Genomic DNA, 22037 nt, shown 5'->3' with positions numbered 1-22037 from the left:
TGCTATTTTGTTGATCACATCCATTGGAATCTGACGGCGTCCATCTTGCCATTTTATTCCTAAAAACTGGATCTCCTGCGCAGGTCCCTTGACCTTACTTCGCTTTATAGCAAAACCAGCGTTCAGAAGGATTTGGACTATTTTACTCCCTTTCTCAAAAACTTCTTCTGCTGTGTTTCCCCATACAATGATGTCATCAATGTACTGCAGATGTTCTGGAGCTTCACCCTGTTCCAGTGCAGTCTGGATCAGTCCATGGCAAATGGTGGGGCTGTGTTTCCACCCCTGGGGCAGTCGATTCCAGGTGTATTGGATGCCCCTCCAAGTGAAAGCAAACTGTGGCCTGCACTCTGCTGCCAAAGGGATTGAGAAAAATGCATTCGCTATATCAATCGTGGCATACCACTTGGCTGCCTTGGACTCCAGTTCGTACTGGAGTTCTAGCATGTCCGGCACAGCAGCACTCAGCGGTGGCGTGACTTCATTCAGACCACGATAGTCTACAGTTAGCCTCCACTCTCCATTAGATTTTCGCACCGGCCATATGGGACTGTTAAAGGGTGAGCGAGTCTTGCTGATCACTCCTTGAACCTCTAGTTGACGAATCAGCTCATGGATGGGAATCAGAGAGTCTCGGTTAGTGCGATACTGCCGCCGATGCACCGTTGTGGTAGCAATCGGCACCTGTTGTTCTTTGACCCTCAACAACCCCACAACAGAAGAATCCTCTGAGAGACCAGGCAAGGCAGACAACTGTTTAACTTCCTCTGTCTCCAAAGCAGCTATGCCAAAGGCCCAGCGGTACCCTTTTGGGTCCTTAAAATACCCTCTCCTGAGGTAATCTATACCAAGGATGCATGGAGCCTCTGGGCCAGTCACAATGGGATGCTTTTGCCACTCATTCCCAGTTAGGCTCACTTCTGCCTCCAGTACAGTCAACTCTTGGGATCCCCCTGTCACCCCAGAAATACAAATGGGTTCTGCCCCTCTATAGCTTGATGGTATTAAAGTACACTGCGCACCCGTGTCCACTAGAGCCTTATACTCCTGTGGGTCTGATGTGCCAGGCCATCGAATCCACACCGTCCAATAAACCCGGTTATCCCTTTCCTCCACCTGGCCGGAGGCAGGGCCCCCCTAATACTGGTCATAGTATCCATTACTCACTTCTTGCATAAATGACTTGGAAGTTCCTTCAAGAGGATCAGAAGCAAGATCAAGCCTTCTGCTTTGTCTGGGGAACGGCCCACTGGAAACTGGGGCGGCACTTTTCCTGGAGGGATCCCCTTTTGTGGTTGTCCTTCCTTGCAACTCCTGTACCCGTGTCCGCAGGATCGAAGTAGGTTGTCCGTCCCACTTCCTCATGTCCTCTCCGTGGTCCCGCAGGTAGAACCACAGGGTGCCTCGTGGTGTGTACCCTCTGTACTCTCTCTCTTGAGTGGGGAAATGCCTGCTTCTAATAGCTGAGATGCTGGCCCGTGCAGGTGGGGAGTAGGACATATTCTCTTCAAGTTGCTGGACCTTCCGCGACAGTTTCTCCACAGCTGAGACAAGGGGGGAAGAGAGACTTTCTTCATATCGCCGGAGCCGGCCAGCTACCTCATCCACCGTTGGTCCCTCTTCACCTTTCCATTCCATTACCGCCAGGGAGTTGGCATATGACGATGGTGCGCTCCGTACAAACTTCCGCCACATGGGCCTTGTGCATCGCACCTCATCAGGGTCTGTGGGTAAGTCTGCATTGTCCAAGTCATAATAAATCATCTCCCGCACGGCTAATTCTCTCAGGTACTGGATACCTCTTTCCATGGTAGTCCACTTGCTTGGCTGACATACAACATCCTCGCTGAAGGGGTACCTCTCCCTCACGCCTAACAGGAGTCGTTTCCAGAGACTGAGGGCTTGGGTCTTTTTCCCGATCGCCTTGTCAATGCCGCCTTCCCTAGACAGGGATCCCAGCTGCCTGGCCTCCCTACCCTCTAATTCCAGGCTACTGGCCCCATTATCCCAGCACCGGAGCAGCCAGGTGACAATGTGCTCGCCTGAAAGTCGGCTAAAATCTTTTCGCATATCCCGCAGCTCACTCAAGGATAGGGATCGAGTAATTATCTCTGGTTCTGCCTCTTCCTCCTGCTCTCGTGATGGCCCTGGTTCATCATCATCTCTTACTAAGCGAACTGATTTCTTTGTGTACTTCTTCTTCTGTATGGGGGCAACTGATACTGGCATGGGTTGGTTCCCTGGTTCAGTGGCAGTGGCTACCACGGGGGTTGCAGTAGCCGCAGTGTCTGTCGCAAGGATTGCAGTAGCCGCAGTGTCTGTCGCAAGGATTGCAGCAGCCGCAGGGGCCGCCGCAGGGGCCACCGCAGCCGCAGGGGCCGCCGCAGGGGCCGCCGCAGGGGCTGCCGCAGCCGCAGGGGCCGCCGCAGGGGCCGCCGCAGGGGCTGCAGCAGCCGCAGGGGCCGCAGCAGGGGCTGCAGCAGCCGCAGGGGCCGCCGCAGGGGCCGCCGCAGGTCTGGTTTCCATCTCTTCCCCTTGAGGGTGCTGCATAATTCTGAGCAGTGCCTGGTAGATACTGGCCAGGGCCCAGCACAGCGCGGTGAGTTGTGCCTCTCTAGAATAGCCACAGCATTTTCCCTTCAAATATTCTACCACTTTATCAGGGTCCTGTAATTGTTCAGGGGTGAAGTCCCAGACCATTGGAGGTGAGTAGTTCTCTAGGTACCTGCCCATGCTCTCCCACATGCCATGCCACCCCTGACTATCCAGCCTCGGAGCAGATCTCCGGGTGGTAGTCTTAAATAGTCGCTTAACCCTAAACAAGACCTGGAACGTATTCAGGAGACATAGCACTACGAACACGCTAGTTTGAGTATCCCAAGGATATTCAAAATTCTCAAAAGCTGTCATACCTGACCCGAAGGAGAAAAGGGAGGCAGAAGGGCTGGGGAAATTATTAACAAATTCTGAGAGACGGTGTCCAATGTACGGACAGGACAGCAAAACCGCATAAACACCCCAAAATAGCCGTCTGAACAGTGATGTTATCATATCATAAACAGATATCGCACAGGACAGCAGAATGATAATCCTCATCCCTGTTCCAGACATGATAAACAGCATCGCAGGGAGTACATAAGCCATATAGGAATTTATGTAACACAGCCATGAGAACAAACCAAGCAACATGATGACCAGTGACTACTTACCTAATAAAATAAATGCATACAAAAAAAAAACCAAAACCGTTTTTTCCACGTTCTAGTTGGATTCTGTCGTTATCTCAACCCTTCGAGCCCCACGTTGGGCGCCAAAAAGGACTGCCGTGGTTTAGCCTCAGACGGCAACAAAGAACCACGTGTCGCTCGCTCGTGCCTTCCAAACACAGGAAGAATCGTAAGAAAAGGGAAGACTCTTGGGTTGAGACAAAGGCAGTTTAATAGAACAGCAAAGGGAACAGGCAAACAACAACAACAACAACAACACGGATAGGGGAATATACAAACGCGATTACGGAACCGCCACTCCCCCTGCCGCTCGCAGCTCGCCGGCCGGACCCGGGCCACCCCAGCCCGCTTTTAAGCAGCAACTTCCTGCCCCCTCCCCCGGCAGCTCAGGGTGGGCGTGGCTCACATGGCATGGAATACCAGGAAAAGTTAACCCTATCCCCACCGGAACCAGGACAATACAGCAGTGCCGTTTGCGCACATAAAAGCTATAACACAAGCCGAAATTACTCCATGCCTTTATTTGCCTTTGCACAATCAGGAACAATTTTTGAAAATATAAGAGCCATAAAGTTGTAGCAAACTCACTGAAAGAAGTAAATATGAACGATATCTTCCCTAAGAATACCCCATCTTATGTATAGCTATTAATGACTTTTATTTAGTTGGAAGGTAACGTCATATATATAAACTATCTTAGGTGCCTTACCCAGCACCAGTGTCAGTACTAGCCAGGCACCAAAATCAGTAAATGAAGAGAAGGCTCAGGATCAAAGCCTGAGTAATATCTTTCCCTCTCTGGCTCCAGTCAAACGGCACATTATTTTCTTCTCTCTTGCTTGACGCTCTCTCCCTCCTTCCTATTTACTTTATTTATCCCTTGTGGGTTTTTTTCCTCTTTTTCTTTTGCCGTTATGGTAGTTACTGTGAAAAGGTAAGTTTTTCTTCCCAGAGGGATTTAACTACATGCACATAGAAATCAGTAGCTAGTACTGCCAAAACCATTTCTGTAAACAGAGTTTGGGCAAGCTCAGGATTTTAAGGGACACAGAATGCCAGCAAGGATTAAATGCCAATGAAGACCTCGGCCACTGTTTAAAAAGATGTTTACTAGAAATTAGATGTTTTGGTTCTGATGGGAAAGTGTGACATTGACCAAGTACAAATTTCCCTTGAAGTCTGATTTTTTACAAAAAATGCTAAGAGTTTTTAAAATTTGCCTTGATTTCCTTGATTTTTTTAAATGAAAATACTTTGGTTTTCCCAACTTTAAAGCCAGAATCCAGGGCATTTTTTCATTTTTTCAACCAAAAGTTTTACTTTTTTATAGTGGTCCGTACCTCTTAGGGAAAGCAAATCTGCTCGGAGGCGTTGTCCAGTTTACCCTAGAGATATGTGGAACATCTCTTTCTTTAAAAAAAAAAAGAAATCAGGCTTTTTGTTCGCACCGTTTTTTGTTGCCATGGCCTTCCCTTAATAATTATTAGAGGCCTTATTTTGTTGTACTGGGTCAGGCATGTTCTCAGCTGTACATCATATAAGGGGAATAAATGTTCCTGGGTTTGGTCCAGTTCGGTATTTTTTGTCCTAGAATTTTTTCTCTCTTTTTATCCCTGACTTCCAGATGTGTGGTTTCAGCCAGGGACTGGTAACTACAATCACAGCAGGTCGCTGGCCTAAACAGCCATTCAAACAATTTCCAAAATGTAAAGGCTCTCTACCAATTAAAGAAGAAAAAAACCCCACCTGTTCTGAATGTAGATGTTAGCTCACAGGTTACGGCTTGGAAATCCCTGCTCAGCACAGACATACTGAATCAGCACGTCCTTCAGATGTCTTGGCCAGACTTTGAGCACACACAGGGTCCTGACAGCAAGAGTGTGCTGACCACCTCCACGCTACGCCAGCTCCTCTGCAGATAAGGCTGCACAGCCTTGGAAGCTGGACCTGGGAAGGCTGCATCAGAATGTCTGATTCTGCCCCAAAGTGTTCCAATAGGCGGCACAGGCAATGCAGGCCAGAGGACTGGAGAGCAGATTTTCTGTGCGATGAAGCGATGTCCAGCCAGAGAAGCGGGAACAGAGACAGCAACTGCAGTTTAAAAAAAGAAAGGTCTTGTGATTAGTGGATGTGGGCTCCACATCCAGACGGGGATGCCCGAGTTTGATTCATCTTTGAGGCTATTGAGTGTCAGCATAAAATAATATATGATTAACAGACACCAAGCAGGCAACTTGTATGGTTAATAAATAGCTGAAAATAATAACAAAAATTTGACAGTGTTGATAGCGGCATATTTGGCAGCGTAGAAAAAGCCTGAATGATTTTACAAATTGCTGCTCAGATAGAGTGACACCATTCAGCTGTCCAGGTCACTCAGTTGGACTTTTAGCCCTATCTGCACCACCCTTCAAGAGAGTAACGTGAACCCATTACTAAACATGATCCTAAAGTGTCAGCAGCCCAAAAAACACACTAATCCTTTGCTACACTTGAAGAGCTTCACATCTTATTGGAAATATTATACAGATAAAAAATATTTTCAGGGTGAAGATGGACAGATACATGGTCAAACTCGGATGATTTGAAGCAATGCATAAATCAGGATTTTTATCAAGCTTGCTCTTCCACTTCTCCATACAAGTTTCCCACTCATGTGACATGATGTAAAGTATCAGAGAACATATAGCCCCCATATAGGTAGTGACCCATTTTAATTGGCACACTACATTTTATACAATCTTATGACACCTGCAGACCTATTTAGAATTTTTTAATTTACATATACTTGTGTCTTGATCGTCCAAATAAATTTATGAAGTACAGCATTCGTCCTTTTCAGGACACAATCCTTTTATAAAACCTACCAAGACAGATTTTGCTAGTTTGCAAAACACTTCAGAAATAATATCAGCATCTCTATGAATTGTCAGAGTTTCATCCATCTTTGACGTACATATAAGACTTAGCGGAACATACAAAACCCAGCTCCCTGTCAGCAGATTAAGAGTAATAAAAGATAGCTCTCTGGAGGAACAGCAGATAAGGAAATCCATACTATTCACAAATCTTACTTCAAATCTTCATCAGGAATGAAACAAGTTTAAAAAAAAATCATGAGATTGGCTTTAAAATCATGAGATTTGAAATATGAATAAATTGGGAGTTATTTCTGTGCCGTTGAGATTTTGAGCCTCTAGAGTGTGCTCCAGTCATATTTTCAAGCATTTCCTTAGAAACTGGAATGTGTAGATACTTTATTTCCAATGAAGGCTGAGATGCATTCATAAGGCTAATAATTAAGAAGTTGAGGCCATCAGGGAAATGTGAAGTTTTTAAAAAAAAGAAAAATCCTAAAATTACAGGATTAGCAAGATGGTAGAATATTAGAAATGTAATAGAGGAGAAAATAACCAAACTGACAGAAGGCTTGGAAACGCATAAGCATTTCTGAAAAGATGAAGAAAATTTTCTAGTGGTGCCATAAACTCCAAAATTTAGAGGGTAACTTTGCAGGCCACTTGATGTACCAGTTCAGTTACCCTCTCAACAAGCATTAATAGCAACCAACAGGAGAAAAAAGAGAATTTTCATTATTTTTAACACTCTATGCCTTTACATATTCTGAATTGATTCCTCAAATATAAAGAGGACAGGCTTGCAAAAAGTTTCAGATTCACTTTCCAATAATTCATTCTCAGCTCTTTGTATTTGCCCTGCAAGGCTCTTCCCACATTATTTTTAACATTTTCAGGCACTTCCCTCCAATATCTAGGGCCAAAGACTTTACTTTTATTTAAAAGAAAACAGGTTTTTAAACAATCAAAGAATACAGAACTGCCCAGGTTGGAAATGACCTTGAATGATCATCTGGCCCAACCTTTCGTGGGGAAAGGGAGCCTTGATGGGATTATCTAACACCCTGTCCAATCACATCTTGAAAACCTCCAGTGATGGGGATTGTACCCCAACCCTGGGGAGGTTGTTCCAGTGAATGATTGTTCTCACTGTAAAGTAATTTCCTACATCAAGATCAAAACAGTCCCAGCACAACTTGTGCCCGTTGCCCCTTGTCCTCTCCACCTGGCTCCTTGTGAAGAGAGACCCTCTGTCCTCTTTGTAGCCACCCTTTAAGTGGTGCCTGGAAAACTGTGATGAGTTCCGCCCTGAGCCTTCTCTTCTCCTTGGAGAAGGGATGTAACTCCTTCAGTTTGCCCTCATAGGGTATGTTCTCCAGGCCATTGATCATCTTCATGACCCTCCTTTGGACCCTCTCCAGTTTGTCCATGTCTTTCTTGAATTGTGCGGACCAGAATAGGACACAGTATTCCAGGTGCGGCCAGACAAGTGCTGATTAGAGTGGGATGATCGTGTCTCTATCTCTGCTAGTCATGCCGCTGCAGGATCCAATTTGCCTTGGTTGTTGCTGCGGCACACTGCTGACTCACGTTTGGCTTGCTGTCCACCAGAACCTCCAGGTCCCTTTCAGCAAGGCTGTTCCCCTAGCCTGTACTGGGCTCTTAGTTATTTTGTCCCAGGTGCAGGTCTTTGCACTTGTCTTTGTTAAACTTCATACTGTTCTTGCTGGCCCACTCTTCCAGCCTGTCCAGGTCTCTCGGTAAGATGGCTCTCCCTTCCGATGTGTCCACCTCACCACCCAGTCTGGCATCATCAGCCAACTTGGTAAGCATGCTTTTACTCCTGTCATCCAGATCATTTATGAAGATGTTGAACAGCATGGGGCCCAGTATCTATCCCTGGGGGATCCCACTTGGGCCAGCCTCAGTAAAAACCATTAATCAGCACGCTCTGACTGCAACCTGTTAGCCAATTTCCTACCCATGTCATAGACCACCCATCCAATCTGTATCTTGCCAGTTTGTGCAGGAGAAGGCTGTGGGAAACAGCGTTGAATGCCTTGCTGAAGTCCAAAAAGAGGCTTAAGTTTTAAGGAAAATGCCAAACATTGCAACAGAATCATGAAGGTTTGCATCCCTGCATCTTCTAACCTGAGCATTAACCCGAGACCAAAGTGTCATGAGATGGCAGTGCCTGTTGGCTCTCTCTAGTCCACCCTGAGTCTCAACGGTTCTGCTTAAAAATAAGAAAGCAAAATTCTGTATTATGCATTAGATGTGGAATACAAATTAACCATGCCAATAATCTCCTAATTTACCCAGCAGTTCTGCAATAAGTATGTAGAATTAACCACGGTAACACGCATAAGTATATTCAATTAGTATTTGTTCATTGACATGACACATTTGCTAACTGAATGACTATATGATAATTTGATAAGCTGGAAGCTTCTAAGTGGGGGAAACAGGCAGGGTCCTGTACGCACTGCTGTCACATATTCAGACTCAAAGATGGCCAGTTTATTTCCTATGTAGAGTTCATGTAAATCACATTTTTAAAATGGTCATTTTTCCTACTGCCCCCAAGTTGAAAGTATAGCACTTCACATTCTCCTCAAGCTTCCCATGTCACACAGTCGATAAACTTCAACAAGAACGATGAATAATTTTGCCCTCAAATTGGCCTATAGCCAAATGTCTAAAACACTCCTATAGGCGGTAGATGTATGTCTGACTTCTCAGTGTGTACCTGCATCCGTGGCTTGTGATGCACGTGCTGTAACTTCCAAAAATGTACTGAGATTTCTCCTAATGACCTGGCAATGGTATGAATTGCTATCAATCAGATTCATTTTTCTGTAACTTAAATCTATGGATTTACCTATTAATGGAGGTAGTATTTAACTTAGGTCAGTAAATGAAGATGAAAACTCTTTCTTTCTTGCATAATATGAAAGAATAAAAATTCAACCACCACTTAAAAACTATATATGGTCATATCTAGTAGCAGGCAATTGTCGAATTGTGAAATACGACTCCCCGACCATAAGATGTAAGTCACCCAGCCCTCACCCAGGTAACACTCCCACAGACTTGTTCTGGAGATTTACTTAAGCGCTCACTTCGGTATTCCTGTGTACACACTTTACTGTGCAAAGCCACGCTTTCAAGCAGGCTGGAATGCAGCCAGATTTTTTCACACAGTATGGAAACACAGATTTCCCAAGGGAGAAAAACTATTGCCCAGAGTCTGACAAACTGTGTTCCAGATGCAAAAAGCAGTTCAAAAGCACACAGGTGCGGCAGAGGGGCTGGGAGAGAATGATGAACATTGGCGAAAAATATCATGGCAGAGGCATGGGCAGGAAAGAAGCCCACGTGACGGCAGGACTTCAGGGTGCGTGGCAAATCGCTAACAGACTCTCGTACAGAAAGAAATTAACAGGAACTGGCATTGGCTTCCATTTTCCCATTCATACCCCATGCCGGGCTCCATCAGAATAGCAAACACAATGCCTCAGCTCTATAACAGTACACAATAGCCCCATACCAAGGCTGTCGATCTTGGAGAGCCTTTAGCTTCTGCAGTCTCTTGATTAGGTCCCCGATTAGGACATTTTCACAGTGCTAACACAAAGACGTACTTTTCTACCCAGCGAGTTAGGCTATGTCCTCCCCTTCCTTACACTCGCGGCATGAGCTTTAAATATTAGAAAGACAAGGAGCTTGAAAACACTCCTGAAGCAAGCACCATAATTCAACACCATTATGAATTTCATTATTTAAATAAAATACTATTAATAAGCAAATCTCGCACTGCTCATGAGACTGTGCATCAGCTGGTATTTAGTCAAAGTAATTTTTAGCTGTGCTAAAAGAGAATAGAAAACAGGCTGGTAAATACCAGAAAGCTGGTATTGAGTTCACGGGGCACTTCATACCGGTACGATGTACAAAGAACCGAAAAAAAATGTGCTTTTATGAAGCAACTAACGAGGAGTGCTACTGAATGCACACTGCTAGCAGGCTCGCTTGGTGATTGACCTTATAATCATCAACTATAGAAACACATGTATGCAGTCAAATAACACATCCATAGAGAATCAAGTTGAAAAAAAACCCAGAGCATATGATTTTGGCCACTCTAAAAAATGACAGAACTTAAAATACTCAGGAATTATAGTGAAAAGTATAAGGGAGAATCGATGTGAAAGCAGGATGGAATTGGTTTCAAAAAGTATAGGTGAATGAAAATAAGACAGATGGCTTTTCAGCCCTCGGTTGCCAAAACAGGCTTGGTAGTGAGTGAAAATAATTATTACCTGATAGCTGTTTACTATATGACTTGTAAGTGAACCATCCCAACAGTCTCTAGCCAAGCCTCCATGGGAAGGTGCATACATTACCAAATCATTGTTGCATTTGGTATCGTTTCTGCCAGAGCACGAACTACCTAAAGATGAACTTTCCCTTTTGCCGCAAAACAAGGCGATCTTCAGAAGCTGGCTGAAAGCACTGATGATGCGGAGTGAAGACTGAGTGTTGCCTCTGTTTCGTACTGGCTCATGCTCCAGGTCATGCAAACACCTGTAACATTCTTCTCAGGGCACCACAGCCAATAATTCTTCAGTTTCTCATCTCACACAAAAACACACCATCCCTCTCTCAGTTCATTAATCCCTGGCTCTGTTTTCTTTTCAAAGCTAAAGTCAACTTCTTCCTTACACTCATGCAAAAACCATGCAAAGTTGCCTTGACTCGTATAAATCTCCATCAATTTCTTAATATTATCCAGTAAATTTCTTATAAGTGTTTAACACAGTTTCCTATGCCTTTATCGAACATGACAGGCAACTGATTTAAACCTGCTTGATGCTTAAGTTTAGACGAGTAAGAGCTCAAGAGATATAAGCAAAGGCAGATCATATGTAAAGTACAGACTGTATATTAGCGAACATTTCTAGCTGTAGGAAAATGTAGGGCAAAAGTCTTGACCTAATTTCATATATATATCTCTCTCTATATATATATATCTCCTTGTTGCAATACACATTTCCGTGCCAAGCTACAGTAGCGTAGGTCACTGCCTTTCCCCTAAAAACCTACAAAGAACTAGCCAGGTTCCTAAGCATGACTATAAGAAACCACACACACTGTTCTCACTCATCCATGTGATAACTTCTGTATTTTGAGATGGTTTTGTGACAATAAAAACGTCTCCGATTCTTACAGTTGTTGGCAAATATGACAAAGCCATAAGAAAATAAGTTCCATTTTCTGCTAAACACATATGAAATCCTGTTCTAAGGCTACATATGTTTATCTCGGGAACTGTACTGCAGATTTCTCCAACTTCCTAAACTAATTTTGGGAAACTCAGCCGAATCAGAACAACTGTGTTTTGGTCTCTTACTAGATATTCCCAATAGAAAGAAACCAAAAAAGGAGTGACTTCTAATACGCTGATTACTTCATAATGTCCCTCTCCCCAACCCTCCTGTAACTATCAGCTGCTCTACGCACCAAAGCAGCCATATGTTGATGCAGAATGTTCCTTTATTAAAAAGCTGTCCTTTCCTCTAGATTGACTGCGGGCACAGAAGTTCAGCTTAAAAAGCTCGTTCAGCATTTGTGTCTAGACATACACTCTTCAACATATTCCGCATCCATAGATGGGCTTTTTGCTCTCCGCACTTCTGACCATCTGTTGGGAGGGCAGGATGCCCACTGATAAGTTAGCCAGAATCTGTCTCAGTTGCCAAAGGAAGGGGATATATAGTCCTGCAAGTGACATCTGTTTCACCAGAAGCCCTTTTCTCTCTGAACAATGTTTCTGTTTAATCTCAGCCACACTTGTTAAGAATAGCATTTAAAAGACAAACTAATGAAAAACCGTGGAAAGTATTGGAAGGGAAGGGAAACGTAATGATGGTCAGCATAAGGGTACATTTCACAGACCTATGGAGAATTATTTTAGTATCAAAATGACGGGAATTGGAAGAAAGTTGTAGGTGCTTTGGCTATACAGGCAATCTCATGGCAGATGAAGTCACCAAGGGATAAAGTGAACCACAAAGGAGTCACTATAACTTAGCCCAAGACAACAGCTGTGCTCTTGAAGAGAACACTGGAGGGAACAGCACAACTGAGTGATTAATAAGATAACGCCTTTTCACATGGATAGAAAACAGAGCAAGCCATTATGTACTCTTAAAAAAATCTTATTGATTCAGTGAGTTTTTATGTGGGAGGAGGGACACCAAATGATGCAGGTTGCCTGTCTTCTGCTTGTAGCCTTAGCGTGTTGAGCCAAATCAGCCCATCTAGAAGCTGAGTCCATAACGAACAGTGAAACTATTCAATCCACTAACATTCATAAGATTCCTCCAAGAGAACACGAAGTCTCTGACAGTTACGTGCCAAACAGACTTAAGAAGTATTACCAACAAATGGGAAAGAGAAACAACGACAAATGAATAAAAGAGGCAGAGAACATTGAGGAGTAATTAGTACTTACAGAAATAGAGAGATGAGTATGATTCATTGACTGTTATTCCTAGAGCGGTCAATGAAAGGAGAGGATATAATCCAACAAGATATAAAATTGGTCTCAAAGCACTGCTGACTGTATTCGCTGAATCTCTTGTGCGTTAAGCACATACCTCACATGTAGAAATCTACACTGCAGACATCTAAATTTAGCTCTGAATCTGGTGCTGACTCCCACTGTAAGAGTTCTGATTCATGATCAGAGGTGACTTGTCCTGGATGTGTGTTTCATCCGAACCTGTAGCTGGGTTAAGGCTGGGGCATGTACTCACACCAAAGAGCCTGGAAATGCTCCTGAGCTTCCCAGTGCAGAATACAATATAACTTTTTTCCCATCCAACACCTTGACTCTTTTGGGCCATCGACAAAAGTCCCATCTCCCTTTCCCCAGAGATTTTTAGTTCTGTTGCAATCCCATCTCGGTTGGAGAACCGCTGCTGAAGCACTACAGCTGGCGGACCAATGTTTTAAGGTAAGCCAAAAATGATTGGGGGTTACCTTAATATGCTTGGCTGCAAATTATAGAAATTCAGCAGCTGCTACATGAGCTGCCGAACCGTCTCTGCACCGAGGATGGAAAACTGCACGTCATGGGATGGAAAGGACAGCTGGGAGCAGGAAGTGTCACAGCCATCACTGGGTGAGCATCGCCACTTGTGAGTCAGCACCTTCACTGCTCCTATTCTTGACATGCTGCTTTTACAAATACGTAGTTCTGAGAGGTAGGGTTTCCCATTTACATTTCCAGCAGCGTGTCATCTGTATAATAGTAACTGTAAAGTCTAGATAACACTATAACACATATATTGTGCAAGAATTACCTCAGTATTGCAAGCAAAAAATCATAAAGCATCCTACAAACTCTTGACAGTTATGGGTTTTCCCATAATATAAGACAGGGGGGAAAACGGAGTTACTCTCAGTTAAACTGCCTGGCAGTAAAACCACGGAAATGTTGACTAAAACTGAGCTAACACTTCTAGGAAATAGCTAAGTATGTCCCAAATCTAGGCTGTTGAATTGAACTTGAATAATGGAATTTATTACACAAGACCTGCCCTGGCAGAGCTCTTTAGCGGTTTGTCACAACAGTCCCAATAGATGGCTAGAGGGAGGAAACATGAACTTAGGCTCAAAAAATCATTAGAATTTTCCTTCCTGATTCTCATTTCCAGGAGACATCCCATTCATTTGAGACTCCAGCACTGTGCCCACTCCCAAACTGTCTGCTAGCTACATCTCTCTTCAGAAGCTTTGCTCCTAAATTCACTATAGGCCTGATCCCTGATTATCCTTACAATTCCCCAGCAAATTTCTGAATTCGTATTCCTGGTTTAGTTAAGGTGTTTCCCAAACCTGAAAAGTTTAAATATACTCTCTTTTCTTCCCAAGCCCTACACATTTTGGAAAGCTTGCAGATTCCCAGATAAGGTTCCAAATACACATGGTACATGCATAACTTTAACTTCTGAGGTCACACTCCTCAACATATTTAGTCTAGAATCTTCAAAAACACCAACAGTGGCATGCATCCTTTTTTTTTCTCCTAGCATTTTTAGTGAAAACTGAAGGTTGAACAGACATTGACAACAAACCGTAAAGATTTTAGTCTTTGGGCAAGGATGAGACAGACTGGCAGGGCAGGGATCGCCAACGCCGTATTCCTGCTGCTGTCTTTGCCCTTTCTGTTGTTACACAAGGGATGAACTTGATTCCTCAGTCCCGTACCATCACTCCTATATAGTGCAGCTTGGAGTGTAGTGGAACCCAAGTCAGAGTGAGCAGTTTAAAATAGCAGATTTCCTCCTTGCCCTCCCTCTAGAGTGGATATGGATCCACTTGATCCATGGCAGCTGGACAAGAGCAAACTGGATGTAGACCAGAAGAGTGCCACAGTGTAAATCTGTTTAGACTGGAATTCAAAACAGACAGTATGCTGAATTTGGACTGCCTGAAGTAGACAGTAGTGATGCTGGGGGAAAGAGCATCAGATATATCTTACAGCATACAGACCTCTGAAACTAATGGGCTTTAATCCGAGCTCCAGTGAGGTGAGTGCTAGTAGTTAGTCACCTACATTGCTCCCTTCAAAAGGCAGCAGAAATACTTTTAAAAGAGGAGGAAATGCAACGGTGCTGCTTTTTCTTTGGAGAATAGCTATCACCGGGTAAGATATAAGGAATCCACAAGTTCAAGGTCACACATTAAAAAAAATCAGAACTATGATTTTTAAAAGTGAAAAATATTCCTGCTTGATTCTGACGTACAGGTCAACAAGTAATTGTTCAGGTTATGATTTAAGAAACATGAATACAAATCATAAATTGCAATAAGCTAAGAAAACAGGTTAATAAATGTTACCTCATATTGCCAAAAATTCACATAATGTTACACTTGTGGAAAGCAAAGAACTATGGTTTTGTATAACTGTATGTATCACAACTGCCTGGAATTCTTTCAATACCAATTTGCTTATAGCACCAAATTTTGGGGTTATTTGAGCCAAATGGCTCTTATCCACACACAGGGCTTTATTTTCCTAGCATTTCATTGAGAAAAAACCAAAGCATTTCCCAAACATACAACAGACTTATAGCTTGTACTTTTGTTTGTTTGTTTGTTCTTTTTTTGCAGTGGTAATATGCCTTATGATATGAATATATTAGAGCTTTAGTGTCAAAGATTGTTGATGGCTGATGTATTAGAGAAACATGTAAACTTTTGTTTATGTATTTCTATGCCCACAGCTTTTGTAGTAGCTGAGCACTCCACATAAATTACACTTTGCCTCACAGACCTTGGGGAATGATGGAGTCCCAGCAGTTCTCCTAGACTTTATTTTCCCAATGAATATGGACCTAGGTGCAGACACACAGAAGTTTTTAAGACAGTAACTCCTATTTGAAGTGAATTTCAGCTGCTGTCAGTAGGAGCAAGAAGCCTTTGTGGATCTGGACCAGTATGTCTTATCCATGATAAGACACAAAATCTGTAACAGCGGATGAACTAAACCTGTTCGACCACAATGCAGGCCGGTATCCTAACTACTTGGATATTCCTCAGCTTCTCAAATGCTTGAAAGTCAAGGCTGCTTTGCAAGTTTGGTCATCCATTTCCTTACTGTAATAGGCAGACAATTATTCCCCAACCAGGGAGAAAATTATGTGTGTTTCAAAAATGATAACACGTTTTAGATACTGAACGGTACTATCTGTCATTTTAAAACGTGACGTGGCTAAAAATTTCAGCATTAACTTTCATGCCAACATGTGATATCAGACAGTCTTTCATGTCCTGTCTGATCGCTTAAAATAACACATTGCCATTCCTTTGGGGTTACACAATTGCTTTACATTGATATAAATAATGGCTGTGGTTTAAGCTTCCTTGTAAGATGCTCCATAAAGCTTGCTAGGTCTAATTTCACAAACTTCTGAATGGCAGCACCAAAACTAAATAAAATATGTCTTCTTTTCTCCCTAAAAGGTATGTTTATCTGTCAGAGAAAGTCTGGTCAATAAAAAGTGTATCTGCATCTTAGGATACTAGATTTTGATACAAGAATGTCACTACTACATCTGGAGTGAGAGCATCTGCTAGAATAAATACTAATACACGGAGATGCTTCCAGGTTAACAAGCTGGTTTGGACTGCCTAAAGCTTTTGCTTGCAGGTCAGCGTTTACCCTTGATACCTTCTGCTCATAACTGTGTTATTTCATAAAGTATTCTAATATGCCTGGCAGAGAGAGGAAAACGTCCTGAAGTTGCACATAAGGCAAGGTCTTCACAGCAACAGATTACGTACCTGAATTTGGGCTGTAATCATTTCTTCAGTCCAGCTGGCACACACTTACCTAGTAAAATTACCAACCTAATTAACAAAGTTAGTATTTGAGTTTAAAGCTGTTCTGTTATTTTGGCGAGCTCAGTGAAAACTCACCTCATTCCAATTAGATGAAAACCTGGACTTAGATATTGCAAAAGAGATGGCACTTGTGCAGGACAGGCTGGTGTCTGCAAGAACCAAGCGTGTTCAATAGGTTTTTAGCAGTGTTTAGCTGGTTTAAATGATGTCTAGCATCTACTGCACATGGTAAAAAATATGCTATGCTTCTCAAGATTAAATTTAAAGTCTTGTAAAAAGAAAAGGGAATAAATATTCAATAATATAATACCAAAGTAAATGACAAAAAGAGACAACACTCATCTGGAGGTGAATTCACAGGAAATACCACTGATTAACTTCCACCAGACTGTCACACTGTATTTTCAGTACCACGCATACGATATCCAAAAGCTTTTCAGGGTACAAATACAGCTCATAATCCTGCATATATGTATGAAAAGCCTCTCTGTACAAAAAGGATTTTATTTTTAGCAAACCAGTAGTTTACTATTGGAGCAAAAGGTTTCAATCAAGCAAATTAGACATTCATTCAATATGCCAAAGTGGAAAAAGAAGCAAGGAGACAAAAAGTTTCTTGTTTGGATGATTTTCCAGATGATGGCATTACAACATTCTGTTCCAGATTCTCCATTTAACTATTACACAATTCAGTTCGAAAATGCTTTCCTTACTGTTTTGAATAAAACAATTTCTGATTGCAAACTCAGTGTAATCCTAGTCAATAGGAACAAAAAAATCTATATGAAAGGTACCTTTAAGGCTGATCTGCTATAAGCTTCCATAAACAGTGGACAGCAGTGATTTATACCTAGGGAAAATCTTACCCTACTTCTTGTTTATTAATATGGAAGTGCTGACCTAGGTAAAAAAACATATCTATGGCTACAAATTCACCTAGCAACAAGAAATTTCTGGAAGTTGAATCCAGGTAATTCAAATAAAATCAGTTCAGTTCTGTTGTTATGTGAGAATACACAGACACTTTTCAACAGTTTTCATAGAGTTTAGATATTAGAGGGAAAGTTAAAAATGTACTCTCGTCCAAGCAGTCCATTTTCATATTTGATCCTCTTTTAACTTCATTACATTCCACGTTTCTTAGAATGCATATTTATTCTTTTCAGAATATACTACAATTGCCAAAATTCTTGACTTTTACACCTGTTAAGATCAAAGAAATTGCACAATTACATCAGTCTGGGACCTAAGTCTGATTTCAGTTTCAACAAAGTAAATCTATGTTTTTGTGGAAACACATTAGAAAAAATAAACCTTTACTTCAAGTCTCACTCAAATATGTAAAGACAGAGGTCTGGCTGTGGTTCTTGGCAACTGGGGTGATTTGCTTCAGAGACGCACAGAGACTAATTTTTTAAAGACTTTTTGTATCCTAACAGATAGGGAAATTAGGCATGTTAACTATGAAACCACTGTTATTCTAATTGTTATATTTAAACCATTATCTTTCAGAATCCTGCGCATATGAAGACTTACTTCCCTATATAGCAGCAGATTATTTGTGTCAAAAATAATCCCATATATATTTTGTCTCCCTTATTCCAGTGCTCAGAATAATCATCACTGTCCTACCAGCATCACTTTTGGAGGGAAGATACTTTCACTCACTTGCTTTTAATTGATTTCCTAAGCAAGAATCCTCTCCTATTTCTTTCATTACAGAGATTGTGTCTCCTTTACTAGATGCAACATAGAGAACAGTAATTAAAATTCTCTGAGTGAAAGATGTATAAGATTATGCTTAACTCAAAAGGTAACATTTCTAAACAGGTAGAAGAAAAATTATCACAGAAGTATAGCTGCATCTTTAACATCAGCTTTTCAAGGCAATATTACAGCAACATGTTATTTGCAAAAGAGACAACCACAAGATGGCTCCTTTCATATGATGCTAGCTAAAATAGGAACCTATTCTGATAACGTAGGCTGCTTAGCGTTTTCACTCCCTTTCACGAACAACTGAAACACCAAGCACCATCCTCTTTGACAAAAAGATGGTGTTACAATTGCTCTATTGAATCATGGTTTGGGGAGGAGCATGCTCTTTCTTAAATGAGCAAGGACTAAAACTCTCAAACACAAGCATCTAATCTCACTGGACAGGGTGCAGGCTTCAAGAACACCTGCCCGGCTCAGACACAGCCGTTTCACACTCTTTACCTTTCTCAAGATTTTTGTTTGTTCTCTTTGTAAGAGGATATGGCATTTTCCCCTTTGTTAAATATTTTTCCATGGAAAGATTTCCAGATTATTGAACTGTAAAATTATTACAGGATTCATTAACTCCACATCCATGTAGTTGCAATCAAGCTATGGATTTGGTTGTTGCTTCATTTAACATTTGAATAAATTTTACATAAAGGTACCACTTCAAGCTTCCACCCAAGTGCAAAACAAAATAGTACACAGAGTGATTATGGGTAATGTGGTTCTTAACATAAGAAAGACTGGTTTGGTGTGAAAGATTTGTTATGCTCAATTACACAGATTTCACACCAGCACCCCTGAACCCAGAGTAACAATGTGCAGTGCCCCATGGTAGCTCTCCTCAGGGTGCGAGAGTGCTGACATTTTCATGGCATCCTTTGCATTCCTTACAACTCAGAATACCTCAGAGCACACCACCAATGACATGAACACGTCACTTCCCCCATCACCGAATGTTGGGCTACAACATGGCAGCCACTGACCACTGCATGACAGCAGAGGAAGACATCTCTAATGAAATACCGGGAGGAATTCAGGGAGTAACCGGCTGAATAATTTAAACAGGAACTTGAGCAAGACTCCTCCACACATTCATGTGCTTTTTCAGATAAAAGCTATTTACTGAATGCAATCAGTCAGGAATTCAGATTTACATTCATCTTAAGTGTAAAGATAAGTGGAGATACCATGAACTTTTGGCAGTTCTGTAACTCTGCTGAGACCTCCTACTTTTGAAGATGAGGCCATTGAAGGACCTTTTTATTGCTGCGGTTCAGGCTCAATATAAAAGGAAAATAGAAACGGTTTGGTATTAATTTCTTAACGGAACTATGTTTTTTTTACCACAATGCTGGTATTTTGTCTCTCAAGAAATGTTAATTTTCAGTTAAAACTGGTAAGGAATATGGGAAAAAGAAGGGTAGTTCGTCAAAAAGCCAACAACTATAATTAACTCCCTTACTTTTTAGGCACTAGACCTCTCAGTTAAGCATGGCCCAGATGACTCACGTGTATCAAGAAGAGAATAGTTGCATGGAGGCAGAATTGACAAAGCTTTATGAAGAATAAGGTCACTCTTCCCAGGCTCAGAAAAGATGCCAGCTTTACAAGTGTAGTGTAACGAATCTGTTTTTATTTATTACCCAGAGAATTGCTTCATTTCCTAAGTAGTGAAGTTTTGGGGTTTTTTTTGTTTTTTGGTTTTTGTTTTTTTTTTTTTTTTTTTTAAAAAGCTTCTTTATGCATGAGTAAATATTTTTCTAATGAAATCTTGGTTTGCCTTGAAACCCAGCCCTAGTTTATTTAAGAGTGAGACAGCTTTCTCCAGAGAAGGCTGTCAGAAGTGGGGGATGGGAAAGGGAGAAGTTGGCTCTGGCTACGGCACACAGCTGCTCTTTGCTACTAGCCTGCAATGGAGTAATACATCAGTAATTATTTGAAAGTCAGACAGATTCCCTGCTTTCCTTGCCAGAGAAAACTCTGAGAACTGAGGACTGGAAAGGAGGATAAAGGACTTTCAGTTTACTGTTTTTCCATTTATGCCTTTTTTTCCATGTTAGCAGCTACTGCTGCTATTAATTTTCTGATCTTTGTGCCTTCAGAGGCCTTACATACTACGCAAACTTAGTTTTAGCACTTAAGCACTAATGCTTTTAAGTTTATTAAATTAATTTTTACAAAATGTTTCAGCTGTTTCTGCCAATAACTTCCATTTGAAAGAATAATGTTTATTTCCTATTCTGTTTTAGGAGTGATCGCAACACAACACTTGGTCATCACTGAAGAAAGGTGAAGACAGCAAAAAATCCAGATAAGACCAATATAATTCAAGTGGTACACCACTCAGTTGTCGTTTAATTTAACCAAAAATAGGAATTAAACTTAATCTTTAACTAGTCCCTGAAAATGATGAGTCAGACTCTATTTACACTAGGAAAATGATGGAAAAGTTCACACCGTTGCTAAAATAAATTCATGGCATCTAAAGAAATGTTATATTTTCATCACAGTTCACTGAGAGTTTTGGAAAAAAATAATAATAAAAAAGAATTATGAATAATGTTTGGATACGTTTGTCCTTTTGCAAAATCCCCCTCAAAGATTCTAGGTAGGAAAACAAAACAAAACCCAAGTAGCTAGCTAATACAATGCCCCACAGACCCAGACCTGGATTCAGGCATAATATAGGATGCAGACAGTGATTCTGCAACAACATCCTCCAAAGAAAGGAGGTTTTAAGGAGTTCAAGACCAGACAAAATGTGAGGAACTCTTTATGTGACTGGGCACATCCATGAAAATGACATTTATGGAGGATTCATGTGTCAGAACATAGATGCCCAACACAGCCTAAGAAGCCTTTGGACTCCCAAGATCTGTGTTAGCTCTGTGCAGGCATGGCAGAGGACCTGGGTAAACCGATACCTTTCTGCAGCAGCTGGCAACAGGGAAGAAAAATACTCTTGGGCGTCTCAAATGGCACTAGACATTTATGTATGGGCAACTAAATAAAGCCCTAAGTGTTAAGCAATGCGAACTTGCTACAGCAAGAACGGAAGGACTTGAACGAATTATGTATTCGATTAAATTTTACAGTATTTTTTTAACACACACACCCCCTACTTTTTTCTGTACAAGTTATTATAAAATGCTCCATAGTAAACCTGTCTGAAAAGAAAAATGGACAAATATAATTTATTTGTATCAGAATGGCACAGAAGCTCAGTATGTTACCGTTATGTAAGCCAGCAAATTCTTTTTCACAATACATGGTTTTAAAATAATGTATTTACTTTCTAAATTTATATTTGTTAGACTCTATTGAATATTCAAAAGGTCCTCACTTACAGACCATTTTCTTTCCCAGCCTTTAAGGAAAAGAGAAGATAAAAGCAAACTTAGCTAAAATAAAACCAATCTCTTCTTCAGCCCCGCTTTGCCAATAAACTCTTCTGCATCTTTTTCTGTTTCTTTCTTAGGGGAAATTTAGTTCTGCTAAACGCCCCAACAAAACATGAAGTCTATCTCCTTGATCTGACAGAAACAGAAACAAAGCCTCTCACTTCCCTTAAAAGACCAGGAATAGAACCAAAGACAAAATTAATGCAAATAGACCTGCAAATAACTATTTTTTTTTAAATATACAAAAATGCGGGCTGCTAAATTTAGTAGATGAACTCTTCTGAGCCATAAAAAAATCAAGAATGTATTTTTTTGTATAAAAAATACTGTAAGCATACTATTTATTGTATTCCTTAAAGAATTTCAGT

The 22037-nt window shown here is 41.4% G+C and overlaps 1 long non-coding RNA gene across 1 annotated transcript in view; it reads right to left on the bottom strand.

The window, feature by feature from the left end:
• The window catches only part of LOC128904360 (uncharacterized), a 29017-nt gene that overhangs the window by 6117 nt on the left and 863 nt on the right, over positions 1–22037 (bottom strand). The window contains exon 3 of the long non-coding RNA XR_008464482.1: positions 4974–5318. This is a non-coding gene — a long non-coding RNA (uncharacterized LOC128904360). The remainder of the gene's footprint in view (positions 1–4973; positions 5319–22037) is intronic.

The sequence above is a fragment of the Rissa tridactyla genome, chromosome 1 (genome assembly GCF_028500815.1).
Source record: "Rissa tridactyla isolate bRisTri1 chromosome 1, bRisTri1.patW.cur.20221130, whole genome shotgun sequence".
NCBI lineage: Eukaryota > Metazoa > Chordata > Aves > Charadriiformes > Laridae > Rissa > Rissa tridactyla.
This window is presented reverse-complemented; position numbering and strand designations above follow the sequence as displayed.